This window comes from Pezoporus occidentalis, unplaced genomic scaffold (genome assembly GCF_034315485.1).
Source record: "Pezoporus occidentalis ecotype Australia unplaced genomic scaffold, CSIRO_AGI_Poc_V1 ctg53, whole genome shotgun sequence".
In the NCBI taxonomy this organism is placed as follows: Eukaryota; Metazoa; Chordata; class Aves; order Psittaciformes; family Psittacidae; genus Pezoporus; species Pezoporus occidentalis.
The window spans coordinates 1,550,207-1,576,604 of NW_026915866.1; the positions used below are offsets into that span (position 1 = coordinate 1,550,207).

Here is a 26,398-nt window from a genome sequence, read left to right on the forward strand (position 1 = left end):
AACCCTAACTATTCTATGATTCTATTTCCCTGCACCTATATATTACATGTTCTATATGCATGTTACATGTATATACATGTTCAAACAAGGATCAGAGTAGCAAGCATTTGAGAACACAACTCCAAAGGCCTAGGATCTGTTTTTTTTAACATTACTAACAACCATAGGGACCACTGTATGTTCAATGCACAGCTTCTGGTGATTGTGCTTGCAGGTCTGAGAGCTCAACATTTCTGCCAAAAAACACTCAGAAAACAAGATGAATGCTCAGAGACCATTTAAAATAAAACTGCTTTAAGTAGTTCGCCTAACACCAGACCTAATAATCCAAAGGAATATTTAACTAACCTATTCTTCCAGATCACCTGTCCAATTACTGCCAGCTCCCTCTTTGTCAGCCCTCTCCTTCAAACAGAAATCCTTCCATTTCTGTAAAAGTTCAAACTTCTCCAGGCAAAAGGTGTCCTTCATTACACAGCCTTGATTCACCCTTTGAGCAGATCTGTCCTGCGCATGAAGTGAAGCAAGCAGCTTTGGAAAAAATAATGTGATTGTGTAATTAAAGATGGTATCATAAGGTGCAGCAAGAGAACTTAATTAGAAAAGCAGAGGCAAGCTCAATTCTGGAACTTACAAGTTGTTTGACTTTACAACTTAGAGGTTGTTTCAACGTAGACTTTGCATTTTATTTAAGAATTTAAAGAAACCGATATTACACAACTAGCTATCACATGGCAAATTCTGTCAGCAGTACAGCAGTAGGATGCCAAGAATAGAATCAGAAACTTCAGATCAGTCTCCACTATTTAAGATAGTAAACAACAATAGGGGAGATTATGGCTTTCTTCATGAATGCTCACAAGAAAAAACAAAGATCAGTGATATAAGACTCTGGAGTTGCATGCAGAGTTCTATGATGCATCACACAGGCAATCCAAAACTATTTAACCCATTATCCTCTCTTCTCCTCTAATCTGTTCTAATTCTCTGTCCTCCCCAGCATTTGCAATTTTCTTTTCCCCTTATCCATCTTTTCTACCCCAACCTCAGACTCCACAAATTTCAAGACAGTACTCAATCACTCCCAATGAGACAGACCCTCTTTTAAATGGCTACTTCTATCTTGTAGCTCTCTAAACATACTTTTTTGGAGGTAGAGGTTCCATAGTGGTGCTTTGGTCATTATAGATTATTGAAATACAGCCCTACTTCTCTGCAGCTATGAAAAGACTTAAAGTGAACACATGCAGTACATCTCTCACCACAGGTTCAAAATACAGGAAGATGCTAATAGATCCAGTGACAGAGCCACTGTTAGGTTTGTGTGTCCAGTAAGACAGCTCACTTTCCACAAAAGTGCTACTTAGTTACACTTGTGTAAGAATTTATAACCACCGCCATGTTACTGAGCCCTCACGTCCTGCCTCTGCTAACAGCTTACTGCCTAAGCAGCTAACTTACATCACTTACAGCATGGCCATCTTTTCCTCCACATCATAGCTACACATATTCTAAGTCTAGCTATGATATATAAAGAACAGATAAAGCCCCTGTAAAAGAAGTCTGCAAGACAAGAAGGTGTCTCACCATTTCCTGCATAAAGTCCTCTAAGGTCCTATTTATCCAAGATATTTAAGACCTTCTTGCTATTTCCAAGTCCCGATTTGGGCACACTCAAATTACAACACCATGAGTTTTCAGATACACAGGTCATTAACAACCGCCAGCATTATGATTCAGATTGGATTTTTTTCAGAGTTAGATGGCACTAGATCAGAAGAGCAAAAGCTTTCAATGTTACTAACTCTAGAAATGTCTATACTACCATTTACAGAAGACTTTTAGGAATGTTCCCTCAAGCTGATGTTGCATGCATCCTGCCTGGTCTATTTACTATGCTTGTTATTACCGGTACAAACACGACCACATTGCTTGATAAAGATCTTTGGGATTATGTGACTGCCAACCTGCAAAACAGCAAATTCAGCTCCAGCATTTATGTACTCTAACTAAAACCTGACAGTATACTGCACATACACACAATCACAAGAATAAAGCCACTTACATCTTTAATAACAAAGAACGACAAAAAAGATCATTCGTCCCTTGGTGACAAAAAAGAGCATCTCAGTAAAATTCAACCCAAACAGCTCATTCTGAATGCTCACTCCTACTGCACAAAGGCATCATAAACAGACTGTACAAAGCATCAAATGAAGGTCAAAAATGCTAAATTTAAATTATTATCTGAAAACAACTTGCCTGCAGCAAACATTCAGTTGATGAGGACTAAGTTCAACTGCATTTTAGCCCAGCTACTGGATCTGAAATCTGAGCAGAGAGAGAACACAAACATTATCCTCACAGCAGCCAGTACTATGGCTATTTAATCATCTCTAATTTAAAAGTAACAAGACAGTCTGCAATATGCCACAATATTTCTAAAAATCAAATCAGGTCCTTTAAGGAAGCAAATATTTCCAGTTTGGAAAGCATCTTAGGATGCTGGAATTCATTAGTAATACAAAGCACTAATAGACTGTGTAGGCTTCAAAGACTTCAAATTCTGTAAGTGTTTCAGAAAGCATACAAAGCTCAAAGCTTTTGACAACTGCAGTGGTCACACAGAGATCCTAAAAACAATGTACCTATTTAAAAAAGGAAAGTAATTGAACTTGAAGAGATACTATCTTTTAAGATACATACCAATCTAAAGTTAACATGCTCTAGTTATAGTAGTAGTAGAAAGAATGTATTCATTATATTTGTGGTAAGCAGATTTTGCTACCAGATTAGTAGGTTTTCTTGATGATTTTGCATGACCAAATATGCCACAGTAACTGCGACATCACATTGTTCCCTGTGAAGTTAAACTCCAATTAAACAGGACAAATAAGCTGACTATTTTGAGTCCAAAGGTGAGAAAATAATTTATAAAGCACCAATTCATGGAAGAAGGGGTAGAAGTGAACTTGAGGCCACTAAGAACAAAAGTAAATGTTTATTTTAATCAGCTCATGGTTAAAAATGTACAATAATTTAGCCTTTCCTCTCTGCTAAATCCTGATCAAGGTATTCTTCCACCATTTGACAGCTCTGACAAGTGCAAATACACTTCTCCTGCAGTTCATTCAAAATTCTACTTCCAAAAAAACACTGCCCAGTTTAACACTTTGGCAATGCCACACAGTAACAGAATCTTCTTAGCAGGTAAATCTTCCCACAAATCAACCGTATCTTATCTATCAGTCATTTAACCCTATCACAAGGCCATACCCACCTATACGTGCCTTCTAGAACTATTCTGATTGCCTATACTGATGACACTTTTGTCTCCAATCCCTCTTCTCCTACACAAGGAAACTGCCCCTACCACCAAGGGTTTATATATTTAACAATTCTCATGTGGAACAAGAGGCATCAGCATACGCATCACACACAGGAGGAACTGAGGTTCAAAGTGACAAGTCACCATCTCCCCTAAGATCTTCCTATACTCTCTGTCAAGCTGAACAAAGCTTTTGAAATTAGGCAAGTGATTTGCACCTACATAAAACATGTTGGTTTCATATTAAATACCTTTTCATGTAGACTTGGTTAGTTGGTTGCAATTTTTCTTCCTGAAAATCTGGTTAACTGTTGCATATACAAACATGCTAACAGGCACCTGACACTCCCTAAGCAGCAGAGAAAGTTATATAGTCACAGAAGTCTGTAACTGTGTTTGTGCAGTCTCCGGTAAGTAAAGAGGAAGAGAGCAGAAAACCTCAGCACAAATCAGTGCATTTACAGGTTTTAAAAAAGCAGCAGTCTACAACTGCACTGGGTAGCTTTAGATTAATGATGAGATTGAGACCCATTCATTGGATTCGTGGAGGATTTCTGCTTTCAGTTTTCCTTCAGAAGTCTGTAAATCATCAACCCTTTTTACACAGCTGATCACAGGGCTGAACTCCCCAATCCACAGAAATACTTATTTTACTGAAAAGTGCACTAGAAGAACAGGCTAGCAGAGAACCCCGTGAAGTCCACTCCCACTGGAGTGTCTCTTTTCAAAAGTTTCACTTTTGACTTAAAGAAATATAGCACATGAATTTGCAGGATTGGGGGTTCCATATACAACTTACAGACAAAAGATATACTGCCTAATACAGCAAGGTAGACACAGAATAGGCTACAAAGCTCTGCAGTTTCATTATCAAGGTTTAAACACTAAGATGCTGAGTTCTTCAATGGTTCTCAAACACAAGTGTACCTCTTACTACATACATCATGCTTTTGCTTTGCTGGTCAAAGCTTTCCACCCTGCCAGTCCACAGGGCACAACACAAGAGGCAATGGAGAGATGGATAAGAAGCCTCAGTGGCAGTGAAAGAAACAGCATATATCAAAACATTTTCTTGGATCAGTGTAGCATAAAGGGGCTTGAAATCAGACAACTTCAGGAAGCAGAGGGGAAATTATACGGTCTTAAGCATAGCTATGCAACTACATCTCTGCAGCCTCTGATAAGTGGATGAGGGAGAGTGGGAGAAAAATGAGTGGCAAATTTTAGCATGCCTTGACTTAGTTCCAGCTTAAAAGAAACCTTGTTCAGGATTTGTTTGGTTTTGATTGAAAAGAAAGCCTTCTGCATAATTTATTCAGCCTTTCTTTAGGGACTATGATCAGGGAGAGGATTTAAATTTTTATTAATAAGAGTGTTTCAAAGGAAGACATCAATCCTTTCAAAGGAAAGGATTCATCCTGCTTGTGCTAAGTTTTTCTACAAAAGTAAAGCCTATGAAGAACAGTCCCATCCCTACCCTTAATGACCCTACACATTCATCACCAGAATGCAGAAGCAGTAGAGCTTTCTCACTGGGGAGCAGTAGGCCTGTGGTAGGCAACTGAGAAAATGTCAGCAGTTAAAAGCTACTGGAACAGAAGATCCTCTTTCTGGTTAAGTACTACTCATCTTCAGAAACTCTACTCTCAAGAAAGCTGCAGCAGATTATGAGAGGAACAGTTTAAACTACATGAATGATTATCTTCCTCCTTCATTTGTTGTTTTCATGTGTCCATGCTGCAGTCCACCAACTGTCCTGTCCTTTGTCTACCTCAAGCAAACATTTCACATTCAGTCAGCTTTCTTCAATCTGTCTTTTCTACCAGTATCTGCAAAGACACTATGCCTTCCATGTGTGGCCGGAGGAAGACGTTTTACACCGATAAAGCTATCTGCTTAAAAGCCTAACAGAGAACATGTCACCATAAATTGTAAAACAATGTAGTTAATCAAAGTATCAATCTGTTCTCATCAAGCATTTAATCCAACCTGCTAACACAAAAGTAAGAATGTCTTGTGACTTCTCCCCACAGAGACTGCCTAACAAAATCTATCTCATGAGAGAAACTAAATGCAGTATATTTTACAGTGAGACAAAAATCTTACTGTCCCATTTACAGTCATCTTCACTTACAGTCTGCTGCAGTTAAAACCCACAACTGATTTTTATTAAAATCTCCAGGAAGCTACACTACTCATATGTTTATTTTATATCCACATTAACTCAGGCAACTAATTGGGGTACCACTGGCCTCTTTGTATGATCTATGTAATCTTATGGCTGTTATAACCCCCTACATGTTAGGTGATTCAGGTTACAGCATTAAATAAATACATGGTTCTCCAGACACATGAATGGGCAATTCTTCCACAGCAAGACAGCCAAGAGGACCATCTGACAGCACAGCTCAACAGTGATGTAACAGCATAAATGAGCAAGCAATGGGATCAACAACTCATCAAAAGGCGTTATTACCAAAGCTCAGTAATTGCTCAACAAAACAGTAATTAAACAAAGCAGGATACTTGACAGAGACCTTGACCTCCTCAAGGAGGGCTCTATTTACTTGATACACTACAGGATGTGTTCACCTACCACATGCATTTGCACATAAGCAATCTCACTGGAACTCAAGAGCATACCAGTCACTGAAGTTACTTTTGCAAAGTCCCAGGAGGAACGAACTACATGTTCATATCCCTAGGTCATAAATCTGAAGCCAGGGAGGGAAAAAATAAGGTTGCAATTCTACTGGTATGACTTGTTCCTTTTAGAGAGAAATAAGAATGTAATAAGCCTGTTTTTCAGATATATTTGATCCTCTCCCATTTGGCCTAATACAGAAAAGCAACATTTGGTGATAATCAGTGGTTCAAAACACAGGTTATGCTGTTTAAAAACTTGAGAATAAAATAGCAGCTAGGGTTCTTAAAATCCAAGCTAGATATCTCTATCCTTAGTAACACTCAGGCACAGTCAGACTGAGCTATCTTGTCTGCTACTAGCAGGCAACTGCTGTAAAAGGGATATTAAAACCTTAAACTAAACTAGAAAAAAAAAACAAAAAAAAAAAAAAAACAACCCCAAAACAGGACAGAAAAAACCATTTCTATCTATATACTAAAGAAGGCAGATGTCATTGAACAGAAACAAGTTCTGAGGCTTTAACTTTTCTGGTTCCTTCCCTAACTACCACCAAAATTGCTGACCCAAGAAAACCATGTTTCCACAGAAAACCAAGTCCTTAAAATGCCCAAGACCCACAGACCAAAGCATTCAGTGTTGTACTGTAAGAGACAAGCATCACAAGCAAAACAAAACTCAGTTTAAAACTTCGTACTGTGAATATGCTTTCATACCAAGTTTCAAAAAGAAAGACAACAACCCCACAGGGTGTAGCACATGTCACTGAACAAAAGCTACTTTCCATTCCTTGACTTACAGGTGAATTGCAGGTATCGGCTGCTGTGTCTACACTAGTAATTTTGTTTTGTCATAATTGAAGTGAATTATTGGGAAAAAACAGTTGTTGTCAACCTCTGAATTTCTACTGAGGTTTTGTACAGGGTTTATTTCAAAATTCATCACCATCCAAGAGTGGGAAGGAGCAACACATCCGAAAGCAGACATTTAACAAAACCTACTTTATGTTCTGGTTATGCTAGTGGAAAAAAGAAATCAAAATGATCTATGCGATATGCAACATAGATTTTGCTTTACAGGATAATTCTGACACCTGTGACACATACAAACCTAGCCCACTCATAATTTAGGAAAACCATATGCTTCTTGAAGCTGTGATGCTGAAGTGAATATGACTTCTCTTTTTTTCTTGATTTTTGAGAAAAGTGAAACAGTGTCTGTAGCTAAAAGCATAAAATAAATTAATAGGAAATTACTATGCTGCCTATCTAGAAAACTTTCCTGACAGGTAGATAAATGAGACCAGCAAAGCAGTATAAGACTATTTTCTGAAGATTTAAAGCTATTTTCAGAGCACTAACATACAGACTAGGAAATATTATCTTCCTGAGGGAAAGATGGTCTAGGAAAAAAGTCACCAATATACCTGTAATTATCATATGTAGATTACAGACAACAAGATTAAGCTATATATTTTATGGCTACAGCAATAATATGCAAGACAATTTTTCAAGTGATTTGTATAACATGTCAAACTACTCATTATAATAAGCATAAGAAGTCCAAGAATAATGTTCTCAAGTCTACAAAGTGACATTAAAGAAGACATGTATGCTTTCAGCACTAATCCACAATAAAATGCAAATAAACATATTCTAAGCATTCCACGTTTCATGATGAAGACGCCATAAACATTTCTTTTTCATTTCCAAACTCTCAGATGATTCTGCAGGTTCTAAATAGAGTTCAAGCACAAGAATCAGTAGCAAAACACCATTAAGGTTACCCTGATTACTTGATCAATAAAGCAAACCAACCAACAAGCGTCCTCAGAGGATGGGCACTAAGTTTTCACTGAGAAAAGAACTTCAACTTTGCAGATGGAATTCCTCTCTCTTGTCCACATCCACATGTTATTTCTCTTCATCTGTCTCTCCATTAAAAGGTCCGGAAAAGACAGAATATGCTATAAAATCAAAAGTGTTAGGTACAGAATGGATATCGCTTACTTGTTAACATAATACTTACCCTAGCAGCATATCTATTTCTCCTCCCAGGATGTCATTCACAATACAAAGTTCTCCTTATTCCTGGAAAAAGGAAATTTCTCATATGTATCATATAACAAAACCCTTTCATACTTCTCAAGATGTTCATTATAGTACACGGATTATAATTGACTAGATGACTTGAATCTGTCATTTCTCTTTCTGTACACAGTTAACTAAAACTACTAATTTTAGAGAGAATTACTACCCCAACATACTTATCCACAAAGTCAATGTTATTTTCTGTATGGTGAAGTGATAACAACCTCTTAGTGACATGATGAAAGAAGGGAATGAGCAAAAACATATCATTACACAGCTTCAGGACAACTGTTTTAGTGCACTGTAAGATGGCAGAAGCCCATCACAAATTACTCCTCAAACCTAGTAAAATTAATGAGCTACTAAAATCTGAAAGGTCATTTTTATCTCTCATCCTATGTATTATGCATCATCTGACATTAGGCAAGGGTTGTGATATTGTATTTAGTGGACTGACACTTAAAAATGTAAACGTATTTTTGTAGTTTTGGCTGGGTTTGTTGGGGTTTCTTTTCTTCTTTTAAAAAATAAGTAGAAAGACCAGAAAAAACAAACACTGTGTGAACCAATATTGTTTGCTTCAGACATGCACTTTAGCTTGGAGAAAGCTCCAGATGCTGGTGAACTCCCTTTGTCCTAAATTACATTCCAGGCTTGGCAAAGAGAAAAGCACTTGCAAAACCCTTTTCATTTCCTTTTTATGGCTATCAACTGCCAAATCTGAGAAAAACCACTAAATGAACACTACTGTTAAGAGAGCCCCAAGTTGCTATAAAACCACTCCACTGAAGAAGCTGGGGGGGGGGGAGGGGGAAGGAAGAAGGTCAAGATAAACTCCTATCATGTCCCTGCAGTTCCCCATTCCCAACACACAAACCCACAGGTACTAGGTCTCACAGGAAACTGCACAGGAACACTCTTCTCCCTCTCCCTTTGTATTCCAACTCAGAGCAGACAAGTAGAAGTTGAAGATTCATTCAGTATTAATTCCTACTGCAAACCCCAAACCTCAATAAAATAACACTTCCACATCTGTGAGTGTAGGTCTATGAAAAACCAACTTCGCCTCCCGCAGTGACACCCTTTTTAAAAGTATTAGTACAGATTCGCAAGTTGAATGGACTTTGACAGATTATGGCTTTCTATATATACATTGAATTTTCTGCTTTTAATATATATGGCAGTAAACAGCCAAAGTGGATTGCTGGCATTTTTATGCTGCTTAGTGCATAAAAAGCCAAACCAAAGAAAAATCCACGTTATTTATGTTTCTATGTCATTGCATTTTATACAGGTGGTTGATGTTTTTCTCTCTGAGCTTCTCCAACTTTCCTAGGAATAAAATTACTTGCGTCATGTAAATAGTATTAAGTTGTCCATTATGCAGAACAGAAATCAATTCTTCATCTCTGATCTCATAACACAAGTCTACTCTACTATGAAAATACATTACACTCTTCCACCGGTTTTCTGCAACCAGAAACTGAATGACATTAGAGCATCTTGCATTCTTGTGACTGCATTTGCCTGGATAATAAGACATACGAATGCACTGGCAACAAAAGAAACATTTATAGTCTATACAACACTTGTCTCAGACATGTTGCCAGCATGCAAAAAAAAGAAACTGCTAAATAATCAAGGGAACAATTTTTAAGAGCGATCCAGGTAATCTGACACTTTCATAACAATTCTGTGTAACTTTTCAGTCCTCCATTTGAACCCTTGATAAAACATAAATAGAAATACAGGTGTCTTTCCAGTCCAGGGAGGAATGAAGATAAACTAGCAGCTTTCACGCCCTGGAGGGTAAAAGAACGTAAACAACAGCCCTTTCCTAATTGCAAATGAAGACTATACACCATAAAGGGAGTGCTGTGAAAAACATGGGACCTTACTAATGTTGCAGAACAGTACCTACAAAAGGTATGGTAAATATCAGAAACTAGTAAAATAAAATTTAATTACTAATTAAACTTAAAACACTTGGAATGATCAATACTGAAAGCCTAGTAAAGACAACAGTTGGTGTCAGCCCTAGCAGGAATCCTTCCTGCTACAGGTAAGTAAAAGTGAAACCACAGCCTCTCCCATCTAATTTTATAACACCTAAGAAGACTTCTACAGGCGTGGGAAAGCACAGGTTCCACCCAACAATATGTTGTTCTTACTCTTGCCTGCACACCTCCAAAAGTAGGGAGTGTCTCTGTATCTCTTTGGGAACCCTGCTGCTCCTCACATCTACTGCTGTCCTTCTGTATGGCTGTCCAGGCATCAGAAGCTGCAGTACACCAATATCTCCCCCCCAGATAGTTGCAGTGTACTCTTATCTCCTGTGCCTGAAACCCAGTACCTCTCCTCACATCCTAAATTTATCCATCTACCTTTATGATCTTGAAAATTAGCAATAAATGTGCTATCCAAAATCACAAACTAAGCCTTATACAGTCACAGGTGATGTACCAGCCGTCACAGAGCTCCAAAGGAGAAGCACATGCAGCAACAGTTTGAAGAGCATGAGATGGTCTGTCTGTATGCACAGGCCTTCACCATTAGTCAGCTGTAACCATAGTATGCTTAGAAGTAAGACTTCCAACTTTGTTCCTGAGGACATGGGGTTTGACACTGAATTACAATTTTACAGTATGTTTTCCAACCTCTCAATTAAAAGGGGAAATAGGCTGAGAATTAGGAAGCGTATGTCAAATCATTTTTTTGTTATGATGTATCAGTTACATAAGTACTTCAGTACATGCTAAACTATTACACTGCTTACCAGTTATCCCTCTGCTGGAACAAAACTTACAGGATTTCTACTGTCACGACATATTGCCATCTCTATACTTTGTTTTATCTTCAAGTTCATCTCTCCCTACAGACACCATTTTACTTGTATCATAATTCATGCCATGGCCACTTCAGTAATAAAGCATTTCAATACTGTTTGAGAATACATCATCTCTCCACTCATATATTCTGATATTCTTGCTGTTTTCAAGCATACTTGAACTATGAAGGACATTAACCTCCTGTGTTGAGAGTCAGACAATGTCTCAGGAGGCCCTTCATTGACTTTATGGGAGAATTTGCATACAATCACACCTCTGAACTGAATAACTAACTAAAAATAAATTATGTTATTAGTAAGCCAGCACTAAACCAAACATATAGGACTAATGAGAAATTAATGAAGAATGGTAGAAAACCTCTCTTCAGGAGCAAGTGTACCAGAAGTGCATCCGCCTGCAATTATACATAGCACAACAATCAGCCTAAATGGAAAGAACCAGTCCCCAAAGATGCTAACACCTGAAAATTTAAACCTGTTAGATTCAACATGCACAGATGGGGTTGCGGCAACGCCTCTCTATCCTCTAAGTCAGCAAGACTGGGAGCCCAAGATGCATGGTTTTCTGTGACAAGGGTAAAAACACAGAGTTCTCCCTGTGACAGCATTATCAGTCTACCACCTCAACCATCAATATGATCAATGCAAAAAAAACACATTACTGTGATGGATGACTACTACGATAGCAAACCTACCACCAGAAGCAGTCAATGGGCTCTATGGACCCATGAGGGCTGTAGCTTCTGCTATTAAAATACAGTGCTATAGCAGCTGCCTCATCTCACATCCCTCAGAGTACTACAGTGGGTTTTAAGTATCAATTTAACAAAGGATGGTAACAAAAGAGATTAATCTTGCAATGCTAGCAACCATTTAAACAACAGATTCTCTCACGAAGGACTGTTTCAGATATATCTGAAGTACTATCTTAACGTTGCTGTAGAAAGAGATGCAATCATTTAAGAATTCAACCTGAGAAGACTAGTGTAAGTATTTCAAAATAAAGACTACATGGAAGCAGACCTGAACAGAATCAGCTTACAAGTGGGGTGACTGAGTTTTGTTGCCTCAGACACCAGAACCAAGCATGTCCATTCACAGTCACTGAATCATTAACATTTATTTAGTTGCCAGAACCTATAATAAATGCTTGGAACAACGTAGAGATATCCCAACCACTCCAGCCAATAAGCCGGCTTCAGTTGGAGCTCGGCTCAGATGCCTCTATACAAATGCCCGTAGCATGGGGAACAAACAAGAGGAATTAGAGATGTGTGCACGTCTATGGGGGTATGATATAATAGGTATCACAGAAACATGGTGGGATGGCTCCTATGACTGGAGTGTTGGAACGGAAGGTTACAGGCTCTTTAGAAAAGACAGGCCTGGCAGACAGGGAGGAGAGTTGCTATTTATGTTAGGGATAGGCTGGAGAATATGGAACTCTGTCTGGGGACAGGTGAGCAGTTAACAGAGAGTTTGTGGGTCAGGGTTAAAGGGAGAAAAGCGATGGGAGACATTACTGTGGGGATCTGTTACAGACGGCCTGATCAAGGAGAACCTGCGGATGAAGCACTCCATAGACAGATAGGAAAAGCCTCACACTCACAGGTCCTTGTTCTCATGGGTGACTTCAACCACCCTGACATCTGTTGGAAGGACGGTACGGCCCGGCACAAGCAATCCTGGAGGTTCCTCAATTGTGTGGAAGACAACTTCCTTCTGCAAGTAACAGAGGAGCCGACAAGGAGAGGTGCCATGTTTGACCTCATGCTCACCAAAAGGGAAGGGCTCGTTGAAAATGTGACACTCCAGGGCAGTCTTGGATGCAGCGATCACAAGATGCTCGAATTTGAGATCCTCAGGACAGTGAGAAGAGTGTGCAGCAAGCTCACTGCCCTGGACTTCAAATGAGCAGGCTTTGGCCTCTTCAGGAACCCGCTCAGTAAGCTTCCATGGGATACAGCCCTAGAGGGCAGGGGGGCCCAAGACTGTTGGTTGATATTCAAGGATCACCTGCTACAAGCTCAGGAGTGTTGCATCCCAACTAGAAGGAAGTGCAGCAGGAGGGCCAGGAGACCTCCTTGGATGGATAACCAGCTCCTCAGGAAAATTCAAATGAAAAAAGAGTCTTATAATAAGTGGAAGCAAGGACAGGCAGCCTGGGAAGAGTACAGGGATGTTGCCCGGGAACCTAGGGACCAGGTTAGGAAAGCTAAGGCCCAGTAAGAATTAAACTTAGCTAGAGATATTAAGGATAACAGGAAGGGATTCTACAGGTACATAGCAAATAAAAACAGACTAGGGAGAACGTAGGCCCCCTCTGGAAGCTATGGGGAGAACTGGCTACACAGGATTTGGAGAAGACTGAGGTTCTGAATAACTTCTTTGCCTCGGTCTTCACTCACAAAGGCTCTGACCACACCACCCAAGTCTTGGAAGGCAGATGCAGGGACTGTGAGAATGAAGACCTTGGGCCCACTGTAGGAGAGGATCTGCTTCAAGACTGTCTTAAAAACCTGAACGTGCCCAAGTCCATGCCTCCTGATGAGATCCATCCACGGGTCCTGAAGGAGCTGGCAAATGAAGTTGCGAAGCCGCTGGCCATCATATTTGAGAAATCATGGCAGTGAGGTGAAGTTCCCGACAACTGGAAAAAGAGAAATATAACCCCCATTGTCAAGAAGGGGAAAATGGATGACCCGGGAAATTACAGAGCAGCCAGTCTCACCGCTGTGCCTGGCAAAATCTTGGAGCAGATTCTCCTGGATGGCATGCTAAGGCACATGAAAATCAACAAGGTGCTTGGTGACAGCCAGCATGGCTTCACTAAGGGGAAGTCCTGCCTGACTAATTTGGTGACTTTCTATGATGGGGCTACAGAACTGGTGGACAGGGGTAGAGAAGTTGATGTCATCCACCTGGACTTGTGTAAAGTGTTCGACACTGACCCGCATGACATCCTTGTCTCTAAATTGGAGTGACATCAATTTGATGGATGGACCACTTGGTGGATAAAGAACTGGCTGGATGGCCACACACAAAGAGTTGTGGTCAATGGCTCAATGTCCAGCTGGAGACCAATAACAAGTGGTGTCCCTCAGGGATCGATGTTGGTTCCAGTCTTGTTCAACATCTTTGTCGCTGACATGGACAGTGGGATTGAGTGTGCCCTCAGCAAGTTTGCTGATGACACCAAGCTGTGTGGTTCGGTTGATACGCTGGAGGGAAGGAATGCCATCCAGAGGGACCTTGACACGCTTGTGAGGTGGGCTGATGCCAACCTCATGAAGTTCAACCATGACAAGTGCAAGGTCCTACACCTGGGTCAGAGCAATTCCAGGCACAGCTACAGGTTGGGCAGAGAAGAGATTCAGAGCAGCCCTGCGGAGAAGGACTTGGGGATGTTGGTTGAGGAGAAAATGAAGATGAGCCGGCAGTGTGCACTCGCAGCCCAGAAAGCCAACCGTATCCTGGGCTGCATCAAAAGGAGCATGACCAGCAGGTCGAAGGAGGTGATCCTGCCCCTCTACTCTGCTTTTGTGAGACCTCACCTGCAGTATTGTGTGCAGTTCTGGTGTCCTCAACATAAAAAGGACATGGAACTGTTGGAACAAGTCCAGAGAAGGGCCAAGAGAATGATCAGGGGACTGGAGCACCTCCTGTAAGAGGACAGGCTGAGGAAGTTGGGGCTGTTCATCCTGGGGAAGAGAAGGCTGTGTGGAGACCTCATAGCAGCCTTCCAGTATCTGAAGGGGGCCTATAGGGATGCTGGGGAGGGACTCTTCATTAGGGACTGTAGTGATAGGACAAGGGGTAATGGGTTGAAACTTAAACAGGGGAAGTTTAGATTGGATATACGGAGGAAATTCTTTCCTTTTAGGGTGGTGAGACACTGGAATAGGTTGCCCAGGGTTGCCCTGGCGGTGTTCAAGGCCTGGTTGGACAGAGCCTTGGGTGATGTGGTTTAGTATGAGGTGTCCCTGCCCACGGCAGGGGGGGTGGAACTAGATGATCTTAAGCTCCTTTCCAACCCTAACTATTCTGCAATTCTATGATTGGGAAACCTTCAAAGCTTGAAAGTTTCTAGATAGATTGAACGAGTTTATTTGGACTAAGACAAGACTGTATGAGCAATTTGCTGGGGAATAAAGAAAAGCATTAATGAGACTTGCTAGAAGAATTCCCTCAAATCTGTTCAATTCCCTCTTACTTGCATGCTGGGGACACGATCATCATCACAAGCCATGGTGATAACTGCCTACATGCAAGAGTTCAAACCAGTAGACTTAACACTCTCCTCCAATTCTCTTCCCTTTTACATGTGCCTAGGGCAAATCACTCAGGCCCATTTCTCCCTTAAGATGAGAGCAACAGACTTTTGGAAAGCCTGATTATTATTAAAGCAGCAAGTCATCATTATTCAGTTGACAGTCTGACTGTTTTAACTGCCCATAAAACTCTTAGAGTCCCTATGCACCAGACTCAGACAACACACTTGGACTTACAGCCCCCATCAGAAATTCCTACTTGGCAAAACGTTTCTAAACCCAGGGCCCTCAAGTAATGAATTCTCACCTTCCTTTCTCTATTCTGGCATTGCACAGAAAAGATAAGACACAATCAAGGCCCTCTAAACGAAGTGAAAAATACAGTGTTTCAGAACACCAGTGGGAGGGTTTCATGCAATGTATGGCTATTATTAGAGTGCTCTTTCGCTTAGGATCAGAGGATATAATCAGCAGATGATGCAGCCATGATTTGTGAAGCAAAGCCTTATTAAAGACTAATGAGATAAATGAGTTAAAATTTACATTTTGCTCCGCTGATAAGGTTCATTGGCACACTTAACTCGAACACCATGGTTTGAATATCAAACCCACTTACTAATAACGTCTAGTAAAGCTAATTATAAAGCCGAGTGGCATTAAACTATAATAACCAAGTAGCACATTCGAATCACATCCTTTAGTATTGCTGTAGCTCTGACAGTTAAGTGTTCTGCACCTGGAAATAAACACCTGTCAAGCTCATGCTGTGAGAAAGCACTAGACTCATGCACCTTTTCCCTGACCCTTCTGAAAGCCCAAAGCCATGTTCTAACAATGCAAGAGCAGGTAAACGCTGCTTGTCACTATGATTTCAATGGTATCTGTCTATCTTATTGCAGTAACAGGAAGGATCAAGTGACAAGTATTTTTGTATCTACAACATATGAGGTTACATTTAGCATATACTCTCTAATTTCCAACAAAAAAAGCAGTGAGGTACTGATACAATTAACAAAACCCTGGAGACCGTATTTGTCTGGGTTTACTCACCTTTTCCACCTTCTCTTGTCAAAACTACACAGATTACTATAAACTACCCACCACTTACTGAAAAGGGTATTGAAAATACTATTTATGCCTTACACTACCCTACATATTTTTATGCCACATCTATCTAATGTGAGCACTTAAATGGACAACGACCATTTTTAAGGATAACATAAGAGGACAAGGGCCAGAACATTCCCTCCATTTTAATCTCTGCAATGTATCTGTTCTGTGACACCAATGGAAAGAAGGCAAGACAGGGGGTAATCATGTGCCAGCTATCCATGGATCAACAGTAGCCAGTGTCAGTCATGTGCCAGTCCAAAAAGAATGTCTGATAAACACAAGCTTAAGATGCACAGTTCCTCTGGGACCTCCTCATTCCAACACAAGAGCAGCACCAGCTCTCCTTCCACGAGGACAGCCATCGAAGTCACAGGACTGCACAGCAGCCATCATTACCTTTTCAAAGTAAAATATACAAAAAGAATGACAACAAAGAGCATAAAACCAATACAGATAGAACAACTTCACTGCTTAATTATAAGGTAATTCTCAAAAGAAGACATTCATTATGCACATAAAAAAGCATTGGAGAGCTACTAGAATTTTTTCTTCTGTGGGGAAAGTGAAAAGGCATTTATAGTGTGACAATAAAAGAAGCTAGCTGAGCAAATCATGTGTGAAGCATTAAACACAACTGCTTTTTGGAACATACTTTTGTTCCTTTCAGTTTATCACCCCATTTAAACATTCAGCTTGTAATACAACTCATTACACTTTTTTCAGCCCAGCTTTAAAATACAGGCATGCCAGATTTCAGCAGTAGAAGCAAAGAAATGCAGTGTAGCTCAGAAACAGAACATGTTTCACTGATGTGAAGCATTCCACTGCATCTCTGGTTGTAGGAATCCACTGGTATACACTTGTATTGCCAAGCCCATGCTGTAGTCAGGGGCAAAAAAACAGAAAGAGAGCAGTCCACTTCAGTGGTAGGTTTTAGTGCCACAAAACCACCAAGGCAGATGAGCTCCACCAGACTCTTTCAGCGACTGGTAGCATGAGTTATGTCAAAAGAACTCCTCACACTCTACGTCTGGTTCCTATTGCATGTGTCACATCCTGAAGCCAAACCTGGAAAGGAGTACTGCGTACTCAGAGGATCCCTCCCAGCTGTCTTGAAAACAGATACTTGTGACTTTGGAAAAGCAAAGTCATCAAGCCTCTCTCCCTAAGGGAAAGTCCTGCCAGCCGGATCCCACAGGAGCTCCTCTCTCTACACAGGTTCTTTCCACAAAGGACATAGTGGCTCTGCAGTCTTTTTCCTTCAATGTATTGCAGTACACGTGGCTTTTCCCTAGGTATTTTGTGAGTATGGCTTGTTTACTAAAAGAATAATCAGAGAAGCTGCTCCAATTACTCTTTCAACTATGCTAATACTTAGTAGGTATTCTGAATCTAAATGCTTCAATACTTCCCTGCATCTATAAACAACAGATGCATCTAAAGCATATTATATTTTTTAGAGACAGCCAGCAGCACAGTATTCCCACAGGCAGCCTTGTCAGGAAAAGATATGTGGTAAATAATTAATTTTCGTAGGTTAACTTGAATTCCAAACTAGCATTTGTGAGCAACAGTGCCATGAAAAGGCAACTAACAACTCCAGTTTGTATTCCTATCGAATAAGGAGCATTACTTTACATGCAAAAACTGGCAGCAAAAGTTTTATCGTCTTAAAGATAAGAAAAATAAAGAACACACATGCAAGTTCAGCAAAGACTCTTCTGTGAAGCACAAAGAACTCAGAAGTCTGTGCTTGGCTACTACTGTATTTTCTTCGACAGTTAATGGGCCAGAGACGTGCTGAGCACTGAGGTCAGAATGCAGCACACAGAACCCTCCAGTATCATCTACCCTACAAATAATTAAAGACTGCTTATAACGCTTTTTTTCTCCTACATTACAGATGTTTGGCAGTTGGAGATAATTCAGGGAGAAAATTTCAAAAACAGGGAGGGAGCACATTCCAGCCAAGTCTTTGTAGCATTGATCTTAAGTTTAGGCTTTTAACAAGTTTTAAAATGGAACATAAAATGTTATGAATAGTACTGATGTACATTCATCATTTATGGTTTGAAGTGACTGAAGTTTTATATAGACTATCAACTGATGAATTGTGATGCCACATCATACTTAGAAAAGGTGAAAGATTTTATTCTTTTACCACTTGTTGCCTCAAAAGAGCAGGCAGATCAAACAGACAAAGAATAGTTCACAAAATCAGGAATTAGCTGGCCTTTCAGACAAGACTTCGCAAAAGGTAGTTCCTTTTTCCTGGAAATGGTCCACAAAAACAGATTAGAAAAATCACAGAATCATAGAATCTACATAAACATTTCAGAAACATACTTTATTGACATATTGCTTACACATTAATTTTCGGACAAATGAGGGGTTTCTTAAGTAATTCTATACCTGACAGCACCCAAAAAGGGGACAGAAAAGCCTCTCACACTTAGCTTAATTTTCAAGCTGCGGAACTAGATCCAATATCCCAGATTTTTTCCTCCAAGTCTGATTTTATTTCATATGTTTCTTGAACTGCCTTGCCTCTGTGACTGAGAGCAAAGCTGATGGACCTCAAGATCCTATTCCCTTTCACTTCAGTCAGCTGAATTTTTAGAGGATCAGAATACAGTTATATATTTCTTTATAACAGAGCTGCATTACAACCATGATAAAGAAATGGGAGAAATGTTCTGCTCTGTTCATTGCAATCAATAGATTACATAGCTCAGTCAGAAAGAAGAAGAAATTATGAAAGGAAAAAGTAATCTTTAAACTATTAATATTTCCAGAACAACTTTTCTTTGAGATATGCTGATTCCCACCTTGCAAACACAGCTAATAATGTCAGAAGCCCTGAGATTCATATGGTCAGAATGATTAATATTTACATTAAGCAAATATATTGCCATAGTAACATAGACACCATAGAGCTATCTACCTGCCACAGCTCACTAAATTATTTAGCATGCCAATACTACAGTGACACTGTGTAAATGATCGCATTCATTAAGAGCAGAGTATGTGCTGAAAAACTGAATGTTAGAGAGCTGTATTTATTGCCATGACAAAAACAGCACCAGTATTGGGGAAAAAAAAGCAGAGAAGCATAGAGGAAGGCTACAGCCTGTAGCAGAACACCACACCTTAAAAAGTTTTGTTTAAAAACATGTCCATACCCCCATCCCTGTGGAAAGCAGCACAAACTATACGTATATCCCACTTACAGGATATAAGGCTGCCCTGCTGTGGCCAGGACAAACCAAGATATAAATTATTTCCCACATTACATTTTTGGAATAGTTACTGAATTCATTTTGCATGCATCTTACATTCCCAAAATAGTATTCTACATTGTGGGGTTATAAAAGCTATAGTCTGCATGAAATATTAAGAGGTATCTACAACACACATTCAGAAATCTGTAGTTCTTCAACAGTCAATACATTTAGTTAGGACAGAGGTGGAATACTCTGGGTGAAGGTCTGCCACCTCCTCCAAGTGGTCGATAACAAAAAGGATCCAAGTGGTTTGTGTAAACCGCTATCCTCAGTCTGAGATAAAGCAGTTTGGATGCCTCAAGCACTTTCCACACCTCATGAGAGGGGTATTTTCCCCTTGTCATGTGCAATAGCAGAATCAATGACAGGTTAAGCAAACAAAGGGACAGCTCAGGTCAGCTCTTGTAACCACATGGATTTCTTCCTTATTTTTGGCAGCTGTAGCCCCTTCTTTTGTTGGACATACATGTTTTTTCACATCTCTCTTTGAACTCAAAACAACCAAAAGGAAACCTAAGACTCACAACACAAAGAACTAGGTACAAAACTAACCCAGCCCAGCTCTGACCAAATCCCTTTCTCTCTGATCTTTTTAATTCTTCATAGGCTCAATTTATAGAATTTTAATGCCAGAGAAAGCCGTATATATTTTCTCTACTAAATTTTTATGGAAAATAGGTCTGGCATACACCCTTCTCCACCCTCATGCTTGTATTATTATTCACTTGCATGGAAATGCCACAAAGCCTTAAAGACATTTTATAGTACTAGCATTAATCAAATCCAGCCTCAAAACAATAGATTACTGTAACAGAGACTCATGTACAATTTGATCTTGAGAGACAAGCTTTTCAAAATATTGACATGTTTGGGCCACGCTGTTCTCCAGAGAGAATGCTGCTTAAATAAGAGCCTGCTTTTCTTAAGCAAGCTGTTTTAATTAAGAATTATTCAAGAACTAACTTGATTCTCCACAGGAGAATGCCAGGAAAGCATGGAGAACAGCACCATGGTTTGAAAGTTTTAGAAAGTAGCCTCATGGGACCTATCAGTCAGTAAAATCCAGCTTACTTTTCACTCTCTATTAAGTGTTTTAGAACCTCCTAATATATTCCATACTGTAAGGCAACATGACATGCATAATTTATTGTTTTTAACTCATTCAAACGTGACACCCCACTGTCATATGAATGAAATCCTCCCTAAATGCTCCATCTGTATAGCCTCGATCTTTCCCTCCATTCACCAGCTGAATCTTACTTGAGATAAAACAGTCAAAGATACTCAAAACAAGGTAATAGTGAGGCTGCCTTTGTCAGACAGAGAAGTCAAAAAAAAAAAAAAAAAAGACAACCCGCCACAACAAAACTCCACAATTTTTTCATTCCATTAACTTCTGAAGATGACACTAATATAGTCATTATTTTGAAACATGCTGTTGATAATCAGTTTCATTATGCTTGTCATCTCAAAGATCCTCTGTCCGACTGGAATCTACTATCAGAACCACTTCTAAAAATACAGCTTTTTCAGCAGAAAACATGAACAATTCATGCAGTTTAATGACGACTTGTATCCAAGAAGTAGAAAGAACTATGGCTAGTGGGGTATCTTAGTCGACCAATCTCTGCTTACAGTTTTCTGATATCCTGACAATTCTTACAGCTGACAATGTAAGTTCTGGCACTTCGAATTAACTAAAACTCTTCCAATGACAACTAGAACATCAGCATTACTGTTACTAGTAATTTCAGGAAAGCTTCTTGCTATGGGATTTATTGCAGGAGCTTAATTTGCAAGATTGCCATAATCAGACAAGAGGTATCAAGGGGTTTGGATGATTTGAAGTAAGAGAAATTAAATCAAAAAAACGAAAGAAAAGCATGAGCTGACAGTTTTCTACTATTGAAACAATGCAGGAATTGGGTATCTCTACCTCTATGTTGTATCCACTCCCCTGAAGCAGCACTATAGGAATATAATGTAGGATCAAAAGAGAGTTCTGAAAGCTATGCACAGTACAACAACAGAAAGACAAAAGCATCCATAAAAAGCCATGCTTAGCCAAGACTATACAGACAGTCCTCAATATTCGGACTAGGAAAAGGTGCCACTGGAGAGTACAGGTAAGGTAAAGAACACCAAAAGTTTGACTGCTTATGGAAGTCAAGTAATTTTCCAAAAACATTTGGGCAGTGAGCCTCTTACATGGGATCTCCATTCAGTATCCCACTTGAGATCATGAGTTTAACAATGTCTGCTGGTATCAGAGAAATATCTCAGTCTGTGAAAGATGAATACTGCTGGTATGACTTCTGAAATATAAATTGATCAGATGAAAAGCAACTGACTAGTGGACTAATTAGCAGCAAGGAACAGAATTAGGCAAAGCCTCCAAATTCCAGGCACAGGTGTCAACTACATTTACATGTTACAAATAGTCTTGCTGATAAAGCTAGAAATATGAAGTGAACTTCAAGTATTCAGCATCTTAAAGCACATTTGCAATGGAGCCAGTGGGGATATCTGCTTGGTTCTTTGCAAAAATTTAAGATGTGCACTAATACTTGAAATGCTCCTATGACAATTGAGTACCCCACTAAAGTGTCTGAAATAAGCCTTTGACAATTCTAGATAGAAACACTAAGCAATTAAGGGAGCTATCCAAACACTAATCATAGATTCATAGATTCATAGATTCACAGAATCGTTAGGGTTGGAAAGGACCTTAAGATCATCTACTTCCAACCCCCATGCCATGGGCAGGGACACCTATACGCTAAATCATATCACCCAAGGCCTCATCCAACCAGGCCTTGAACACTGCCAGGGATGGAGCATTCACAACCTCCCTGGGCAACCCATTCCAGTGCCTCACAACCCTAACAGGAAAGAATTTCCTTCTTATATCCAACCTAAACTTCCCCTGTTTAAGTTTTAACCCGTTACCCCTTGTCCAGTCACTACAGTCCCTAATGAAGAGTCCCTCTCTAGCATCCCTATAGGCCCCCTTCAGATACTGGAAGGCTGCTATGAGGTCTCCACACAGCCTTCTCTTCCCCAGGATGAACAGCCCCAACTTCCTCAGCCTGTCTTCATACAGGAGGTGCTCCAGTCCCCTGATCATCCTCGTGGCCCTTCTCTGGACTTGTTCCAACAGTTCCATGTCCTTTTTATGTTGAGGACACCAGAACTGCACACAATACTGCAAGTGAGGTCTCACCAGAGCAGAGTAGAGGGGCAGGATCACCTCCTTCGACCGGCTGGTCATACTCCTTTTGATGCAGCCCAGGATACGGTTGGCTTTCTGGGCTGCAAGCGCACACTGCCGGCTCATCTTCATTTTCTCCTCAACCAACATCCCCCAAGTCCTCCGCAGGGCTGCTCTGAATCTCTTCTCTGCCCAACCTGTAGCTGTGCATGGGATTGCTCTGACCCAGGTGTAGGACCTTGCACTTGGCATGGTTGAACTTCATGAGGTTGGCATCAGCCCACCTCACAAGCGTGTCAAGGTCCCTCTGGATGGCATTCCTTCCCTCCAGTGTATCAACCGAACCACACAGCTTGGTGTCATCGGCAAACTTGCTGAGGGTGCACTCAATCCCACTGTCCATGTCAGCGACAAAGATGTTGAACAAGACCGGTCCCAACACCGATCCCTGAGGGACACCACTCGTTACTGGTCTCCAGCTGGACATTGAGCCATTGACCACAACTCTTTGCGTGCGGCCATCCAGCCAGTTCTTTATCCACTGAGTGGTCCATCCATCAAATTGATGTCGCTCCAATTTAGAGACAAGGATGTCGTGTGGGTCAGTATCGAACGCTTTACACAAGTCCAGGTAGATGACATCAACTGCTCTACCCCTGTCCATCAGTTCTGTAGCCCCATCATAAATTCCACTTCAGTTGAATTTTCTCCTGCAACTTCCATCTTTCAAGCTCATACCTGAAAATACTGGAAAAGTCAGTCCTGCTACAAAAACCACAAGTAATTTCAAACACAAAACCTGTATTTTGTTTTCAAGCCAACAATGAGTAGACGAACCCAAAAAGTAACAACAGTCCACAGTAATACTGACTTAATTTTATTAGCTTTGGCTCAGTACCACTATTACTGATTCAAACTGTCCCCTGCAAGTGACAGCAATGCAAAACGCTTTGCTTCAACATGAGTGCTTTACATATCAGATGTGGTACCATTCCCAGACCAACCCCATGTTTTTCATGGTGCTATATTACACTATAACAAATCTTATCAAAACTTAAAATTAAGCAAGCTTTACATGATACCCACTTACATACAGCAGAATGAGAACTAATAATGACTGCAAATGAAGCAGAGCTGATTTTAGGCAGAACAGACACCTCTGTGCTCTGCCTCCCAATGCTTTCCACTCCAGGAACACATGTCCAAGGTGGTTCTGTACAGCAGCTGTTTATTAATTTTGGTTCTGTGTGAGGCAAAACTGGCTTCACCATTATCAGAGACACACTGACTTCGGAAACATTAGAGCCAGATTTAATGTAGTGCTCTTCCCTGCCATGCCAGCTCTGACACACCTAAACTATTTCTGGATCTATAGCATGCTTGCTATAGATCTATAGTGCACAGTCCAGATAACCTGGCGATGCACCGTTGTGAACTGACATTCCACATGTATGGTCAATATGGATTGCAAAAGTTTTGCACAATATAAATTATGAAGTTATTTAATCAGATATAATGCCTACTGCACAATAAGCAAGATTTCTTTGCCTATTGTGCAGATCACTGGCTTTCTCAGTAATTCAACATAACTGCTGCTTGAACTTCCTTAACCATTACAGAGAGTAGTAGGTTCAGAAGAAAAGCAAAGTGTGAAATTTCAGTGCTGCTTACCTGTAAAAGATGACTTTACAGCAAATACGTTTTTATTGTGTAAAAGATTACTCAAATCAGGATATTATTCTACTCTGTATATACAACAAAATCTGGCCCATTATAGCTGGTTTTGCATCCAGATTGCAAGTAGACCTATCATGCAAATCACATGTAAATTAAGCTGGATAGATAAAAATTAATGTTTGTACCCAATTCTAATTTTTGGGTGACCAAAAACGCTCTGTGTTAGGCAAGGCAAATTTAAGCCTGCAGTGCATTACTGGGTAGCTCTCTACTACATTGTAGATGCATGCAGGTGCAGCACATTTGGACAGTTCAGAAAGTATCCTGAGAATAAGAATAAAAAAAATAAAAATACACCATTTCTCTGGCTCAGTTAAATTTAGAAGTCAGACTAAAGCACATACAAGAGCTGAATGGCAGCTCTACTGCAGTTTCACCTATTAAGGTTCAAAAGCAGCAAGCAGGCCAGCTGACAAGGACATAACCGACATTAAAGGCAACAGCAGCACATCCAATTTCCAGTGCTACAGTCACTACCTCAAGTGTGTTTTGTTAACACTGAAGTATTAGTGCCTGTACAAATAGTGTATCTTACATCAGTGTTTCCAGTTTTAACATATTCAAGAATCCCATAGTGTGTTTTGTTACTTTTGCATGTATAATTCTGATACGAGGCTTGGTCTCTCACCCAGGGCAATGCGCCCTGTTCAGTTTAATGGCCACTTGACTCCCCTTTCTTAGAGCAGAATAGAAAAACTATAAAAGGTTCTTTTTTTAATTTGTTACTTCCTTCGAGGCTCCCCCTTTCACACCCGATTTTTCAACGTACACACTCTAACTACCAAAATCCTAGTTCTGTAGAGCACTTTGCCAAAGGATCGAGTAGCTTCAGACAAAACTGAGTTAAGAGCCAATACTGCAAATTTTGGTTTTGAGGTGTTGCAGTACCAACTTGCGTGAACATCCTAAGCATTCAACTGACTCATCAAAACCCACAGGAAACAACCACAGCAAAGAATCTGTAGTTATAGCTAAGGAGTGAGAGCTGCTCTTACTTTTACCAACCCAGAAGAATTCCTTCCACATTCTGCTCTCCTTCTCAGCCAGGATGGGAACAGAGCCCTTTGTCAGGGTTAGCTTAGCCAGCAGCCTCTTATACTGGCAGCTGCTTTCACACATAGCAGAGAGACTGAAGAGACAGAACAAAGTTTAGCACTATCAGCCCAAGCTTAGGACTTAAAAAAGGAATACAGTCTTTTCCCACTTTGCATACCACAGTTCAAACAACTCCCCAGCGCAATGAACTATGCCCCTTCCCTCCTGCCCCACAATGAAAAGGTATTTTTGCCATGTGCTCTAACTGGCAGAAACTTCCAGTCCAGGCTCACCAAACAGGATTAATGCAGATATATTCTGCACATAGCTGAGACCCTCTCTTTTCAGTCATGATGTACTTGTATCTATGCATTTCTCTCACTCTGTCAAAACTACCTATAACAATGATCAGGGCAATTTTCTTACAGTAATTCCTGTATATCTAGAATAATGTTTTAAATTGTTCAGTCATTTGGTGTCTGATCTCCTGGAGACAGCCTGTCATACTGCTGCACATATCGTGTGAGTGATAAAAATAAAACAGGTAAAATCAAGAGAGGTGTATCAAGGAACCGACCAGGCAGGCACAAGTAGTCAGGTTTTTTTACCCTCTCCTCCCTGCACACACACGCACACACACAAAACCCCCTAAACATTTCAAGCTCGATGACAAAAGTCACAGCTGGCACCAGTGCCACTGGGATGGGACCATACCAGTGAGCTTAGTAAAGTAAGGGGCAGCTGCTAACTACAATTTTTCAGTTAGAAAAACAGAGACCCTCTCACCATGGCTACCCACACACCATCAATGGAGAAGCCTTACATGAATTCAATAAA

The 26,398-nt window shown here is 40.3% G+C and overlaps 1 protein-coding gene across 1 annotated transcript in view; it reads right to left on the bottom strand.

Moving 5' to 3' along the window:
• The window catches only part of FHIP1A (FHF complex subunit HOOK interacting protein 1A), a 78,196-nt gene that overhangs the window by 41,116 nt on the left and 10,682 nt on the right, over nucleotides 1-26,398 (bottom strand). The window contains exon 2 of the mRNA XM_062637517.1: nucleotides 8,001-8,062. The gene's annotated coding sequence lies outside the window, so the exon portion shown is untranslated. The remainder of the gene's footprint in view (nucleotides 1-8,000; nucleotides 8,063-26,398) is intronic.